The 17,529-nt window shown below is 44.9% G+C and overlaps 1 protein-coding gene across 1 annotated transcript in view; it reads right to left on the bottom strand.

The window, feature by feature from the left end:
* The window catches only part of LOC311224570 (cadherin-2-like), a gene marked incomplete at its 3' end in the record, with an annotated part of 162,386 nt that overhangs the window by 105,195 nt on the left and 39,662 nt on the right, over positions 1–17,529 (bottom strand). The window lies entirely within an intron of this gene.

Here is a 17,529-nt window from a genome sequence, read left to right as displayed (position 1 = left end):
GAGAGCGTCTGCTACATCTTACAGGGACAGTTTGATTTGGTTTAGGGGAGCGGCTGCTACATGTTACAGGGACAGTTTGATTTGGTTTAGGGGAGCGGCTGCTACATCTTACAGGGACAGTTTGATTTGGTTTAGGGGAGCGGCTGCTACATGTTACAGGGACAGTTTGATTTGGTTTAGGGGAGCGGCTGCTACATGTTACAGGGACAGTTTGATTTGGTTTCAGGGCGTCACTCTGCACTAGGTCACATGGAGAAATGTTGCTTCTTCTGTCTAATCCAGGTCCTTAAGAAATCCCTTCTATAAACCTATTCATACACCTGCATATAACCCATACAACTCTGTATGATAGCATGTACAATAATGCTGTATATATCAATCAGGGTTAGAAATAAAAAAAAAAATTCAGGGGCTTTTTTTGCCCCCCTTAACACTTTGGTTGCCATGGGTTAAATTCATGATATACCATAGGTTGCCGGCTCTATTTGTCTATGGAGAAGTACCCCTTCTTTGCATGGCTATAACTTTTTAAATTCTATTGCTACATTGCCATTATTAGGGCCCATTCAAAGTCCTATATGTATTGTTCATTGTGTAGCAACGTTAAACTTTTTCATTCACATATTCATAGTAAAGTATGGTCTAATGTATAAGTATGTTTTCATCTCTTTCTGCAGCTTTCTCCAGAACGTGATCTATAGCCCCAAATGCATTATATTGATGATGCAATACAGTTTTATGGCAATCAGCGCGATATAAAAAATTCCAACTAGACGTACTTCTAGAAGTTACTACACATCATCTGATGTTGACCGGATGGGCTAGGGGGCGTTTATAATTCCGTGGGCAGCGTTATACCAATCATCTAATGTGGGTCAAATGTTGATCATAGCAGTTAGTATCGAAGACGGTAATTTTACACGCTAAAACTCACCCCAGTCTCCGCGCGCCGTTGGGCGATCATCGTAGAGTAGAAATGTTATCATTATAGGATGTAGATTTACCCGGTCCATTTCCAGCTTGTAGCTTGTATAATGGTATATACGTCCAAATCATGTTGTTTATCGAGTTATTGGCAATCGATCGCTATGTAGTGTGTCGAGATCGAGTCCCGGAACCTATAGCGAGTGCCCGGAAGTAATACGGCCGATCAGCACAACCTCCATAGCACTTCCTGTTAAGCGAGTGCGCCGATCGGCCACCAGATGGCGCTCCTGAACCGCCAGAGAGCTCAGTGGGTCCTCCTGGTGGATCTCAGGCCAGCGGAGGGGAAATATGAATCCGATCGCAGATTTTTGAAATATTGATATAAGGACGCTGTAAAGCGTCCTCCGGCAACTTGAGCATGGCCGGGAATGACGCTTTTAAGCGTTTTCCGGCAGTCAAAGTGTTAATTGATTTTCGGGGGCTTTTTTTGTATTTCGGGGGCACAGCATTTTTATAATGAAAATTAACATAAAGATTATAAAACATTGTTGACACTTTTTTTTACAGTCTTCGTCCCTATGTTTGATAACGTAATGTTAATGTCTCCATATATAGGGCTCTACGCTAACCTTTTTCCCAAGGAGCACATGTGCTCCTAAATAAAATGTTAATAAATCAAATCTAAATACAAATTTAGGAGCACACAAAGAAATTTAGGAGCAGTGACAATTGTTCAAGTAACACACACACACACACGATGTGTGACATGGCTTGGTTTCATGTTTTGAGGTACCTTCAATTATCTGTAAATAATACATACATACTCTATCTAAATAGATTAAATATGATTGTCCCTGAGGGCAAGTTGTGTTGTTGTCTTGATATATCTACAAATAGCAGACGAATAGCCGGTTGCCTCTGGATCAATGAATGTCTTGTGGTGACCTATATTAAGAGACATTCACCAAGGTGGGCTTGTGCCTTTAAGAGTGTGGGGTTGTACTGTTTAGGGGACAGGTTAAATACCACTTCCGGTTCCGGGTTAACTTTGTTGTCATTTGTAAATGCTATGTGAGTGAGAAGTAAAGTACCTCAACTCGAACCACGTCTCTGGCTCGCTACTTTCTTATCGCCACATTGGTGACCCTGTGAAGAACATTTGTAACGTTAACAGCATTTAGCATTATGTCTCAAGACAACGGCGTCGCGCAACCGCAAGCTCCCGCGCCGAATGCTAACGACGCTAACATGCTACAAGCGAACATTTACGCTGCGACCGTCAAGTTGCCCGACTTTTGGCAGCATAATCCCCGGCCGTGGTTTCAACACATCGAAGCCCAATTCCAGCTGAGAGGAATAACACAGGATATAACTAAGTACTTCCATGTTGTGGCGGCGTTGGATGCTTCAACGACGGCACGGGCGATGATGCTGTTGGAGGATCCGCCGGCAGCTGACAAGTACAATGCGCTAAAGACATTCCTTCTGAAGCTATATGAACTGTCAGAACTGGAGAAAGCGGACCGCCTGCTGTCCCTCAACGGCCTCGGCGATGGCAAACCGTCGGAGTTGATGGAAAAAATGCTGGCTGTACTGGGATCAGCTGATCCCTCTTTTCTATTTACACACATTTTCTTGCGACAGCTTCCAGTGCCTGTGCGCACAGCACTGGCGAGTTCCCTCCTCTCCTCCACCAAGGACTATCGCGGCCTGGCTGCAGAAGCGGACAGGGTTTTCCTGGCCAACAGGCAGCAGCAGTTTGTACATGCGCTGCTGCCCCACCAGGGCACCTCTGCCCCACCACTGGAGGCCTATACAGACACCGCTGCTGCGGTGACAGCCCGACGCCAACCCGATGATGGGCTCTGCTATTACCATGCCAGGTTTGGGGACAGGGCCAAGCAGTGTCGCAAGCCATGCAGTTTCAAGGGGCAGGGAAACGCCAGGGCCGGCGCTCATTAGTGGCTGTGGGTGCCGGCCATGACTGCAAGCTATTGTTTATCACCGACTCCTTGTCTGGCCGGCGGCTGCTGGTGGACTCGGGCGCGCAACGCAGCATCCTGCCGGCACAGGGCGTGGACACCATGGACGGCAGACACGGGCCCCAGATGGACGCAGCGAACGGTACGCCCATACGTACCTACGGCACCAGGTATGTGGAGGTGTGTTTTGGGGGGCGCCGTTTCGGCTGGGGTTTTGTGATGGCTGCGGTGTCCACGCCGCTCCTGGGAGCAGACTTCCTCTGTGCTTTCAGCTTACTGGTAGATGTTAAAAACTGTCGCTTGATCGATGCCCTCTCTTTTTCCTCTTACCCCTGCACACTTGGGGCGGTTGGGGGGGGCGGAGCTCTCTGCCTGTTGAACACACTTGCCACCGGGGACCCGTATGAACGCCTGCTCGCCGGTTTCCCTGACCTCACCACACCCACGTTCTCATCGGCAGTGGCCAAACACGGTGTGGAACACCATATTACCACAGAGGGCCCCCCAGTCTATGCCCGGGCCCGGCGCCTCGACTCAGCCAAGCTGGCAATCGCCAGGGGGGAGTTTTCCACCATGGAGCGACTTGGCATTGTGCGCCGCTCGAACAGCCCGTGGGCTTCTCCATTACACATGGTTACAAAGGCTGGCGGAGGTTGGCGTCCATGCGGCGATTTCCGTCGCCTTAATAACGCCACAACCCCCGACCGGTACCCTGTTCCGCACATACAGGACTTCTCTACCCACCTGGCAGGGGCTGTCATCTTCTCCAAGGTGGACCTGGTGCGTGGTTACCACCAGGTGCCGGTCCATCCACGGGATGTGCCAAAGACAGCTGTCATTACACCCTTTGGGCTTTTCGAATTCCTAAGAATGCCTTTCGGGCTCATGGGGGCGGCGCAGACGTTTCAGCGCCTGATGGACTCTGTGCTCCAGGACATGCCATTTTTGTTTGTGTACTTGGATGACATTCTTATAGCCAGTACGTCCATAGAGGAGCACATGACACACCTCCAGCAGCTGTTTGAGCGGCTCAGTAAGCACGGCCTCATCGTGAACCCAACCAAGTGCCAGTTCGGGCAGTCCTCCATCACTTTCCTCGGACACCATGTCACTCCACAGGGAGCCACCCCACTCCCCGCCAGGGTGGAGGCCGTGGCCAGTTTTCCTCGTCCCCGCACCGTACGGGCTCTACAGGAGTTCCTGGGCATGGTGAACTTTTACAACCGGTTCCTTCCCCATGCTGCCCACCTCATGCGGCCCTTGTATGAGGCCCTGCGGGGCAAAGTGCCCAAGGACGAGTTAGATTGGTCCTCGGAGATGGACAGCGCTTTTGGGGCTGCCAAGAACGCGCTAGCCAACGCTGCTCTGCTGGCGCACCCCTCTCCCACTGCCCCGGTCGCCCTCACGACAGACGCCTCTGACTATGCAGTGGGGGCGGTGTGCGAGCAGTGGGTGGGCGGTGCCTGGCAGCCACTGGCCTTTTTTAGCAAACAGCTCCGCGACAACGAGCGTAAGTACAGTACTTTCGACAGGGAACTGCTGGGTCTGTTCCTCGCCACCAGGCACTTTAGATTCCTGTTGGAAGGCCGCCAGTTCACTGCCTTTGTGGACCACAAGCCGCTAACGTTCTCCATGGCCAAGACCTCGGAGCCGTGGTCGGGACGTCAGCAGCGGCAGCTATCGGCGATCTCCGAGTTAACCACGGACATTCAGCACGTGGCGGGCAAGGACAACTTTGTCGCCGACTGCCTCTCTCGGGCGGTCATCGGGTCCGTCCACTTGGGACTAGATTATGCCGCCATGGCGGCAGACCAAGCCACGGACTCGGACATTCAGGCCTATCGGACGGGTCCTACCGCACTGCAGCTGGAGGATGTGGTGTTCGACACAGCTAACGCCACTCTCCTCTGCGACGTCTCCACTGGCCAACCGCGCCCTATGGTGCCTACGGCCTGGCGGCGCCGGGTTTTTAACATGATCCACAGCCTTTCCCACCCAGGTGTGAAGGCCTCGACTAAGCTGGTGGGGGTCAAGTTTGTGTGGCCTGGCCTCCGGAAGGATGTTAGGACCTGGGCTAGCTCATGTGTGGCGTGCCAGCGTGCCAAGGTGCACCGCCATACCAAAGCCCCTTTGGCACCGTTTATAGTGCCGGAGAGGCGGTTCGACCATGTGAATGTGGACCTGGTGGGCCCCCTGCCCCCCTCCCATGGATATACTCACCTCCTCACCATGGTGGACAGGACCACCAGGTGGCCGGAGGCTGTTCCACTGTCCTCCACTACGGCAGCGGAGGTGGCCCGGGCGTTCATCGGCTGCTGGGTGGCCCGTTTTGGCACACCGGGGGACATCACGAGCGACAGGGGCCCCCAGTTCACTTCGGAGCTCTGGACTGCAGTTGCGGAGCACCTGGGGGTGAAGATCCACCGCACTACGGCGTACAACCCGCAGGGCAACGGACTTTGCGAGCGGTTCCATAGGGACATGAAGGCCGCTCTTCGGGCTGCCCTTACGGATGGCGCCTGGGTTGACCGCCTCCCGTGGGTCTTGCTTGGTCTTCGTTCTGCCCCCAAAGAGGACCTCCAGGCCTCGTCCGCCGAGCTGGTGTACGGCCAGCCGCTGCGGGTCCCTGGGGAGTTTCTTCCGGGGGCCACAGCGTCCTGGTCCGTCGCCTCCCATCGAACAGCGTCCCGGGGTGTTGCCGATGCCCTTATTCCCATTCCAACATCCCGCCACTGCCTTCCCCAGTCCTACGTCCCCAGGGACCTGCCGTTGGCCAAATATGTTTTCATCCGCCACGACAGCCATCGGACCCCGCTGCAGCGCCCTTATGACGGGCCTTTCCGTGTCCTGGAGGCAGGCACTAAAAACTTTGTTGTGGACATGGGAGGCAGGCCGGAGCGGGTCACTATAGACCGTCTTAAGCCTGCTCACTTGGACAAGGACGAACCAGTTAAGTTGGCCCTACCCCCGCGGCGGGGGCGCCCCCCGGTTTCGGCTCAGACCCCTGCCCTATCCTCTGTTCCGGCCTTGGCCCCTTCCGTGGCCCGGCCGCTGGTTCCACTTATCTCCCTTAATCCCCCTCTGGTTAAGCGCAGTCGGTTCGGCCGCTTGATCCGTCCCCCTCCACGTTGACTATTTCATGCTGTGATCTGTTCACTGATGGACTGTTCACTGGCTATTAATTAGTTGCAGTTTTGTATTGGTGAATTCTGGGGGGGCCTGTGTGGTGACCTATATTAAGAGACATTCACCAAGGTGGGCTTGTGCCTTTAAGAGTGTGGGGTTGTACTGTTTAGGGGACAGGTTAAATACCACTTCCGGTTCCGGGTTAACTTTGTTGTCATTTGTAAATGCTATGTGAGTGAGAAGTAAAGTACCTCAACTCGAACCACGTCTCTGGCTCGCTACTTTCTTATCGCCACAGTCTAATATTGAATAATATTATTAGCTATTTTATTTTTAACATCCCTAATTCCAACAGTCAAGAGGCTTGTTTCAAATTGATACATGAAAAACCCCACACACGCAACAACATCCACCTCAAACACAACAAAAGAACAGAGCATCTCATGAACTTATGTCATGGACTCTATGGACTGTCAGCTGAACTCGCACCAATGCATAGGGAAATAGTCAGACATCCCAGAATTATTTCATAATACAAGTTTTGAATGGACGTTTGGATTAAAATCATCCCGAAGACAGCACTGGAACGTTTGTGAGTATAGGCTCTGGCCAGATCTATCAATGAAATACCGATACGTTGCACGCTCAGCGCTGTGGAATGAAGGAAATGCGCATCGGGATCGGATTTGGATGTTATTCTTTGAAGTTGTGTTACAAATGGAACGGTCTTTCCCCGCCGAACACAAGTTACTTAACGTTACACAGGTCGCGCTATGCAGATGCTTAGCTTGCTAACGTTAAGATAGCAGTGTAACTTAATGTTACACTATGCATGCTTGATGAAAGCAGAGCTATCTGTCTGTCTGCGTTCGCACCTCTCAAGTACCCTGTAACACGCAGCGGGCCCCGCCTCCCTCCCTCCTTGCAACAAACCTTGCATTCCACCCAAAAACTGAATTTCAGTCCAGTTTCTGAACTATTAACAGCGGAGCTGTTTTGTAATCTTCACTCGTCTCGCACACTGCAAGTAAATGATTTTTCCGGTTCACACACACACATATTATTAGGGGCAAATACGAGGGAAATGCTCGCACTGTAGAGCATATATATAATTATATATATAATTAGTAAACTGTCTGGGGCTTTTCTTGCCCCCCTTAACTGATTTTCGAGGGCATTTGGTCAATTTTCGAGGGCATTTTTGCCCCAAGCCCCCGTTAATTTCGAACCCTGTATATATACATATATTTATATATATATTTACAGTTTATATTTGTATCCACATCTGTATGTGCATACCTGCATATAATCCTTTTTACATACATGTAGATACTATCTGTACATATCCCATACCTACTCTTACTAGTTACGGTGCTGGCCAGTATGACTTATTACCATAGTGTCTTTATACCTGTATCACTGAACATAATAATACTAGAACTCTGTACATACATCTGATTAGCACTATTACTCAGTAGTACTAATTTATATATTTTATATCCAGTTGAATCACATGTAAATTGCATTACTATTGCACTTTACTGTTACATTTGTTACTGTTACTCTGGTTGGATGCCAAACCTATTTCCGTTGTACTGCACTTGTGCTGTATGATAGCAATACATTTGAATCTAATCTAATCAAATCGAAATCGCCAAGTTGGGATGAACAAGAGAAAAAACTCAGCGTTGCGTGAAAGCCAGGATAATCGTTCATACAAGCTCTTCTGGGCAGGCAGGACCAGTGGGTGTGAAATCGTCTCTGCAAATGAACACAAATAAAAAACAGCGCATGGAGTTATCCTGCTTGAACAAATGTCTTCTTTCTTTTCTATTCTCTTTTTTTTGTTTCGCTCTCATCCTCGCTTGTCATCAAAGTTTCATAGTGGAGCTTTAATAATGACTGTTCGCAGCGCATTCACACGTCTTGTAGAAGACCTGCTATTTATACTTCATAAAGAAATAGTTTATAAACAGCTGAAAGAGAAGAGAGAGGACTGCACCCTCTCCTTCCAACCGCCCAGTATAGAGACGCACGGCAAGGGATGCAATGGTATGAGATTCTGATGTGATCATAGTGTGAGCGATATTAACAGCTTCACTGTATTGTGATTATTATTCTGATGATGTGATTATAGTGTGAGAGATATTAACAGCTTCACTGTATTGTTATTATTAGGGATGTCCCGATCACGTTTTTTTGCTCCGGATCCGATCCCGATCATGTGATTTTGAGTATCTACCGATACCGATCTTTCCCGATCCGATCAAAAAAAAGATTTTTTTTTTTTTTTTTTATCCCAATTTCTCACATTACATTCACCCTGAATGTTGACGTTATCCAGGTGAAAAGTTAACTTCATTCAAGCGAGGCATTGCAATCCTTGACATAAATCATTTGATGTATAATTAAATCAAAGGAAATGCGTTTGGGTCTGAGAGTGTGGCTGGTCTGCCGTTCTGCAGCTGGATACTATTGGTTTGTTTTGGCAAAATTCTTCTGTGTGACAATAAATAAATGAATGATGATATGAAATTTAAAACCAAAACTAAGGCCTCATTATGAGTTTAAGACGTGAACATGGTCATGTTTGTTGAATACAAAAAAAAGTAAAAAAAAAAAAAAATCCTGATTTTTTTTTGCCCATCCCGGTCTTCGGAAAATCACGTGATCGGCCCCGATCCCGATCACGTGATCGGATCGGGACATCCCTAGTTAATATTATTCTGATGATGTGATTATAGTGTGAGAGATTTTCACAGTTTCACTATATTGTGATTATTGTAGAGCAGTCGTCTGGTAATCCGGAGGTTCCCTGTTCAATTCCTCCTGGGCAGTGTGTCGAAGTGTCCTTGAGCAAGACACTTAACACCTAACTGCTCCCGATGAGCAGGTTGGCACCTTGTATGGTTGCCCCCGCCGTCAGTGTGTGAATGTGTGAGTGAATGGGTGAAAATGTGAGGAACATAATTGTAAAGCGCTTTGGATAAAAGCGCTATATAAATGCAGCCAGTTACCATTTACTGCAATAGAATCAAGCTTATTTTGGGTATAAAAAAACAGTAGCTCCAACCTTTTACACCTGATGACACGTTTGAGTCTTACTTCTCTGGTTTCTGGCCTTGGGAGAGAGCAGCTGATGCTATCGGTTATCGGTATCGGCCACAATTTTCACATCGGTGCATCACTACAAATACCCATTGAACTTCCAAGGCCATTGAAAAATAATTCAATTCCAAGCATTGTGTGAGAGGCACAGTAAAACCAGTGACCCTCAGAGCTAACGACATCACTATGGTTACTGACCTAATGACATCACTATGGTTACTGGAAGGGCTTAGAGACGCATTACTGGAAGAGCTGCTAATCCCCACGTCCAGCAAACACACACACTGCCACACAAACCACAGGGAGACAAAAAAACTTGAATTCGTTTTTTCGACTAAATCATGTCAAGTCTAAATCTCCTCGGGGGGGTTATTTCCTGAAGGAGAAGCTAAGAACTAGATTTAAAGAGGTCCTTATGTATGACTGCAGGAGGGAGACTTTCCTTTATTTGACAATTATTAAAATAGCCTACATGTTACAACAAGTCATGCATCCTTAAAGTATCAACATTATCATCAGCCTACAGTATATTACTAAAGGTTCAATTGAACAACTACAACATTGTTAATAAAATATGTTTAAAAAAAATTATTTTACAGATCTCATATGCTAACGCAGGAAGCCTTTGTCAGTCTCCTGAGTTACTCTGTGATATTTTCTAGGAGCCATTTCCTAACGTTCACCTTGAAACTATACAGGTTCAAGCCCTGTTTGATGGTCAAAGGCAACTTATGTGCGAGCAAATGAGCATTGTCCCATCTTTGTTCTATACCTTGGAGGATGCAGGTTTGCTGAGCTAGATCTGGTTCTGTGGCTGTGTGATTCTCTAACACTAGGAAAACAATTGCTAAAATATTTGGGGGCCCTGTGATTGATTATTCTGTGCACCATGTTGAGCCTAAGCTGGGCTACTCTGGCCTCAACTGGTAGCGAAGAGTCAAAGTCACAAATAACAATGTGTATAGTCAAAGTCACAAATAACAATGTGTATAGTCAAAGTCACAAATAACAATGTGTATAGTCAAAGTCACAAATAACAATGTGTATAGTCAAAGTCACAAATAGCAATGTGTGAGAGCGGCTGGGTAGCGCAGCGGACTAAGCGCCTGCCTACCACCGCAGAGACACTGGTATCGAATCCAGCTGTCAGCGGTACCTCCGGCTTGGTCGGTCGTCCATACTAACACAATTGGCAGTGTTAGAGGGTGGGAAGCCGGTGGGGTGTGTATCCTGGTCGTTGTAAACAGTGACTCCTACTGGTCGGTCAGGGCGCCTGCTCAGTGAGGAAGGGAACTGGGGGAAGTAGTGTGATCAGTGGTGCAGTCGTAATATGGGAACTGGTAACACGCCACGCACGCGCACGCGCGTACTTAGCGCACAACGAATGGATAGAGCGCATCTTTGTGCGCGCGTACTGATCATCTAGTAACACGGCGTGTAACCGCGTGTGACCACGACTGCACCACTGAGTGTGATCCTCCCACGCGTTACATTCCTCCAGTGAGAGTCCTCGCTATCAGGTGAAAAGAAGCGGTTGGTTGACTCCACATGTGTCGGAGGAAGCATATGGTAGTCTTCACCCTCCCAGGCCGACGGTAGGGGGTAAGTGCGCAACGACCAGAAAGGGAATTGGCATAACGACTAACATTGGGATGGGAGAAAAATGCGGAAAAAGGGGGGGGGGGGGGGTTAAAATATAATAATAATAATAATAATAATAATAATAATAATAATAATAATAATAATAATAATAATAATAATAATAATAATAATAATAATAATAATAATAATAATAATAATAATGCAGGACCTGCTCAGAGGTCTTTAATTGGCATGCAATTATCCTCAACACACACACACACCGGAACACACACGCATGCATTGTCTCTGTAGGATCGCCGATACGATTTGTCTCTGCGATTAACCCATCCCGTCGTCCTTCCCCCCCAAGGGCAGCCGGGAGCAGACAGGCGTCAACGTGAGCCACGCAAAGGGACCAATCCAAGTGCTCCTGCCCGTCTTCGTCAAGGACGCCACAGCGTTAGCGATCTGTTATTGTGCATGTTTTTCCATTGGGTTTATCTTATCGGGGGGGAAACCCTTGCGAGCACGGGGAGAACATGCAAACTCCACACAGAAAGGCCTGGGAGATACCCCACCTGGGTACCTGGCATCATGGAAACCTGGTCCCCAAGCGGGAATCGAACCCTGGACCTTCTTGCTGTGAGGCGACAGTGTTAACCACTACACCACTGTGCCGCTGATAATAGCAATGTGTATTAGTCAAAGGCATGCCTCCAAGAGGAGTTAACTATTAAAAAAAAAAAAAACTTTTGAGTGGAGGGGATTTTAACGCTAACCTTAACCTCAGTAGCAACGGAATTCTTCAGAAAATATATATAATAGAGAAAATCATCGACTTTCAAAATATTTCTCAACTAGGGAATAATTTTCTTACAAGAATGACACATTTCACACATTTGAAAGTGTTTTATTTCATGACTGCTGCCCTGCTTCCACTCCAGTGTTTAAAGATATCTTTACTGGCTGTTTCTGTTGAAGTACATTTTTGCTCTGCTATGTTTAGGTTATATAGCTTGGTTGTGTTTGTTACAGGGTAAAGGTATGTGGGTAATTTTGAACATCATATGATAGCCAGCGATCTGTGTTTATGAGTACGCGTGTGTAAATGTGTATTTGTGTAATGTGTAATGTATTTGACACACAGGTTCACCCACCAGGCAGCTGCCAGTTTGTGTGTGTGCGTGTGTGTGTGTGTGTGTGTGTGTGTGTGTGTGTGTGTGTGTGTGTGGTGTGTGTGTGTGTGTGCGTGCGTGCGTGTGTGTGTGTGGTAGGGGTGGCCTGAGCTAGATCCATGTATTCAGCCGTGAGCAGTAACCACATAACTTTTTAGTAATACAAGGTATAACTGCTGTACTTTCAGGAATCACACTGATCTACTAACACTAACAAGATCCCCCTAGTCTCACGTAGCCAGACCTCTCTCCACACTATTTTAGCGGTGTGCCAGCACTGGAGAGAGGTCTGGCTGAACCAATATCGTTCTGCTATAATGGAGAAAAAACGTCTTTAAAGGCGCTATAGATACCATTCAGCCACTAGATGTCGCACTAGGGCACCAGCATGTCATTTATCCAATGGGGTGCATTCCACCTGGGGAAATGGGATGTAGGGAGGGGATACATGCCTGCAACATAATAACAACAACATACATTTTGGACCAACCAATTTTTTTTTAATTATTCATTAATTCATAAATAATGTATTAATGTTTTGGGGGAAAGCAATACAAAAAGAAATGTATTATTCTACATACAATTTTTACTCATAGCACCTTTAAACCAATCACAGTGATGGTGCCCTTGCCAGCTAGTGTAGCAGAAGAGGAGGACAATTCTGACTGAAATAGTCGGCCAATGGCTTGTGTTCACAGTACACCCTCACCTGCCTCATCTCTGCCATCCAGTGTTGGGTGGTAACGCATTACAAGCAACGTGTGACAAGAACATCATTGTTGATGTGTAATCTATCTAACCTGCGCTCAAGGCGTAGGTGCTCACTGCTCATTGTAAGAAAATCCAATGTCAAAAGTCAGGGACTCTCACTTTAAAAGGATGAAACAGCACTGATGCGTCTTCTTCACTTAGGCTACCATATGTATTTCAGGTAGAATCCTCAGCCCTACTGGTAGAATTACAGTTTCAGAGTAAATCATCAGTTAATATTAAAAAAACATAACGTTATACCCTAACCATAACTGTTAATCTAACCCTTATTCAAATCTAACTTTATACCCTAACCATAACTGTGGTAGTGTAGTGAACATACTGTAGGGTGGTAGTGTAGTGAACATAGACTGGTAGTGTAGTGAACATACGGTGGCTGTGGTAGTGTAGTGAACATAGACTGGTAGTGTAGTGAACATACGGTGGCTGTGGTAGTGTAGTGAACATAGACTGGTAGTGTAGTGAACATACGGTGGCTGTGGTAGTGTAGTGAACATAGACTGGTAGTGTAGTAGTGTAGTGAACATAGACTGGTAGTGTAGTGAACATAGACTGGTAGTGTAGTGAACATACGGTGGCTGTGGTAGTGTAGTGAACATAGACTGGTAGTGTAGTGAACATACGGTGTGTGTGGTAGTGTAGTGAACATAGACTGGTAGTGTAGTGAACATAGACTGGTAGTGTAGTGAACATAGACTGGTAGTGTAGTGAACATAGACTGGTAGTGTAGTGAACATAGACTGGTAGTGTAGTGAACATACGGTGGCTGTGGTAGTGTAGTGAACATAGACTGGTAGTGTAGTGAACATAGACTGGTAGTGTAGTGAACATAGACTTGTAGTGTAGTGAACATACGGTGGCTGTGGTAGTGTAGTGAACATAGACTGGTAGTGTAGTGAACATACGGTGGCTGTGGTAGTGTAGTGAACATAGACTGGTAGTGTAGTGAACATAGGGTGGTAGTGTAGTGAACATAGACTGGTAGTGTAGTGAACATAGGGTGGTAGTGTAGTGAACATAGACTGGTAGTGTAGTGAACATAGGGTGGTAGTGTAGTGAACATAGACTGGCTAAACAGTGGAGGTTTCTCTATGACAACACGTGAAACACAAATGCACTCATAATTCATAATTATTATTAATTTACATATACCTGTATATATATATTAAAAAAAAAAAACTATATATATATATATATTTCTTTTTAAATTATTATTATTATTATTATTTTATTTTAAATGTTTTCCTCTGTAAAAAAAATGCCAGTGATTTTTTTTTTTTCAAAAATTGCCAAAATTGCCAGCTCTGAGCAGGCCTGCACTGCAGTATTGCCTGCAGTAATTATTCGTGAAGAAAACTTCACAGGTGTGACCCATTGTTAAATAAATAATAAATAACAGCAAATCAAAATAGGCTATTAACTTCATCTAAGCACGGTCTGTGCAGTTAAACTCTTGCCATTGAATGGAGGATTGATTGATTGACAGCCCTTGACATCCAATACACGGAGGTTGAATATGATTGGCAGCCTTGCAAATCCAATCAGAGATTGCTGCATTGCAAAGTCAAAACGGGTCCAGCTGCATGTCCGGAGGATAGGTTTAGCTCGGGCCAATCTCAAGTTTCTCAAGTTTCTTTATTAGTTGTCATACAGAAGTACAAAATACTTTTATACAAAATGTAACATAAAGAAGCATGAGAAAGTTGTTGTTTAGTAGTTAGTAAGCTGTACAGCTATAACAAGTCAAGTCAGGCTAAATTAAACTTTGCGCCAACATTAGGACCGAAGTATAAACCAGCAACTGAGCAACATGAAGAAGTGGACTTATGCATCTGGATCAGAAAAAACGTTGTGGATGAAAAAGTAAGTAGGCTACAGTGCTTGTATGCTAACAGTAGCTAGCCAGCTTAGCCTACATCACAATGATAATCACCAAGCTAACTTACTGTACACACTGTAGGGCTGGGCAATTAATCAAAACAGAATCGCGATATCGATTCATAGACCTATGCAATCTCATTTCTAAGTTATGACTATTTTCTTTTATTATTATTATTATTTTTTTTTTTTTTTTTTTTTACTTTTTAAATTATTTTATCTGGGTTGAAAATGATTTGTGGAACTCCCTCTGGTGTTGTGGTCGTGGTATTCACTGACCTTTGGGAAGTATTTCGACATGCACATGGGTATCTTAGTGGTGTAGTGTATCTTGTAGACCAGGCCCATTGCAAGTTGCTGTACTCTGTCGTCTACTCTAAGCCATCCTAGGTTGTCAAAGTGGACAGGGGTGAGGTGGGTTTTAGGAGTAAGGTCAAGCAGTAGTCTGACCAGTTTGTTTTGTGATGTTTGTAATCTTGTTTTTAGTGCCTTTGAGGTGCTTTGGTACCATGAGGTGCAAGCATAGTCGTAGTACCCTTGAATGAGTGCTCCTGTTAGAGTCTTCAAGGTATTCTTGTTTACCAGAGAGGAGATCCGGTACAGGAATCTAGTTCGTTGGTTGACTTAGTTTTATTACATTGGATCCCATTTTGTCACAGGAAAGATTTGCCTCTATAGGATGGAACCCAGGTAGGTAATTTCATCTTTCCTTTTAAGATTCCTTTATTGATCCCCTTGGGGAAATTCAGGCATCATAGCAGCATGGGGGAAGGGGGGGGGTACAGGTAGTGAAAACAACACAAGCAGTGTAAACAAATAGGTCAATATAATTTACTATCTAACTAACTGAAATATACATTATTCATTATTCACAGTATCACAGTATCCACATAAGGTGCAGTATGCATAAGGTAGTGTTATTGTCCTACTTGGGTTCCTATTAGTTCTAGGTCGATGTCTGGCAGCAGTCGCTGCCCACTGTTGTGGAGCCTGATGGCCACTGGTATGAAGGACTGTCCGAGGCGGTTAGTTGAGTGTCGGGGGGGTATGAGTCTGTGGCTTCCTTGTCACCTTCACCTAATAATGTTTTGATCTGCCTCTTTGAACTGCTGCGGTCAGGCAAGCGATACCGGAGTCTTAAGGCGAGCACAGAAAGACTCAGAAGAAGCTTCTATCCCCAGGCCATCAGGCTGCTAAACGAACAATAAACAATATGCAACAACCATCAAATGCACACAGCACACACACCCACACGCACACACTCACTTAAACAAACAACACACTGCAGCACCCACTCTCCACACTTTAGATCACACAAACACACTTTATATTTATTGATAAAGGATTTGCACTACAACTTGTACACCTACTGTAAATTGTACCTAAATTGCACCTCATCCCATTTCTGCCTTGCACTATATAGTATTGTATATTAGTACACTGCATAGTATTGTGTATTGTATATTATATTGTAACTCAGTTACGTCTATTCTGCATCGAACATTGTACATATGTCTATACTGAACACTGTGACCTAATTTTTTTACTTCTAATTTACATACTATACTATGTTATTTTATTTCATACTTATCTTATCTTGTCTTGCACAGTCTCTGGAGCGTAACAGTAAGAAGCATTTTGTATAAAAGTATTCTGTACTTCTGTATGACAACTATTAAAGAAACTTGAACTTGAAACTTGAACTTGGTCAGGTGCGCTGTCACCTAAAATGTTTTGATCTGATCAGGTGCGCTGTCACCTAATATGTTTTGATCTGGTCAGGTGCGCTGTCACCTAATATGATTTCATCTGGTCAGGTGCGCTGTCACCTAATATGATTTCATCTGGTCAGGTGCGCTGTCACCTAATATGTTTTCATCTGGTCAGGTCCGCTGTCACCTAATGTTAATATGTTTTCATCTGTGTCCACTGACCACTGACACACAGTGGGGGATGTTTTAAAAATATTATTTAATATATAATATAATATAATAATTTGTGCTTCACCTAAAAATTTGGTCAGCAGGAACTTGTTACATTCACACACACAAGGGCTGAATAATCACACACCCCCCCCCTCTCTCTCTCACACACACACTCTCCCAGCTCTCTTTCTCTCTTGCCCCTTCCTCATCTCTCTCACCCCCCTCTCTCTCTATATATATCTCACACTCACACCCACACACTTCAGAAACAAACATAGTATCAATGAGAGCATCAATAATACACCTGAGTGAAGTCTAGTAAAAAAAAATAAAAAATTATATTTTTTTTTTAAAGTTAATCGTGAGTAAAAAACTTTTTTGGTGTTAATAGAATTGGGCGATAACTAGGGATGGGTACCGAATTCGGTACTTTTGAGGTACCGAACCGAAACAGGTCGGTACTACCGAGTATCGAATCAAGTGAGAAACCGAAAAATAAACAAAAAAAAATAATAAAAAAAGAAATTTATTAATTTTTTTTTAAACTTTTTTAATTTTTTTTTTTAACTTTTTTTTTCTTCATGTCAACGTTCACACGCACAATATATGCTTACCTAGGATTTGACTTGATTCAACAACAAAGCAGTCGGAGCAATGACAAGCCGAAAACTGTCGAAATTGTAGTTATTTGATGTTTGGATTTTTTTTTTTTACGACTGAGGTAGGTAAATTAAATTTCTTGAGACTAAAGTACCGAAAAAAGGTACCGTTGGGTACCGGTATCGATTCACAGGTACCGGTATCGGTTCAAATGTGAAAGGTACCCATCCCTAGCGATAACGCGTTAATACCGCGTTAACTTTGACAGCCTTAAATATATATATATGGTAAGAATAAATATATATATATCATTGTACTGTACGTGCTATCATACAGAGTTATATGGGTTATATGCAGGTGTATAAGTAGTAACATAGAAGGATTATGCAGGTATATCCAGACAGATAGGGATATATATATATATATATATATATATATATATATATATATATATAT

Source organism: Notolepis coatsorum, assembly GCF_963971535.1.
Source record: "Notolepis coatsorum genome assembly, chromosome: 3".
Classification (NCBI taxonomy): Eukaryota; Metazoa; Chordata; class Actinopteri; order Aulopiformes; family Paralepididae; genus Notolepis; species Notolepis coatsorum.
The sequence above is the reverse complement of the archived record's forward strand: the minus strand, read 5'-3'. Positions and strand labels throughout refer to the sequence as shown.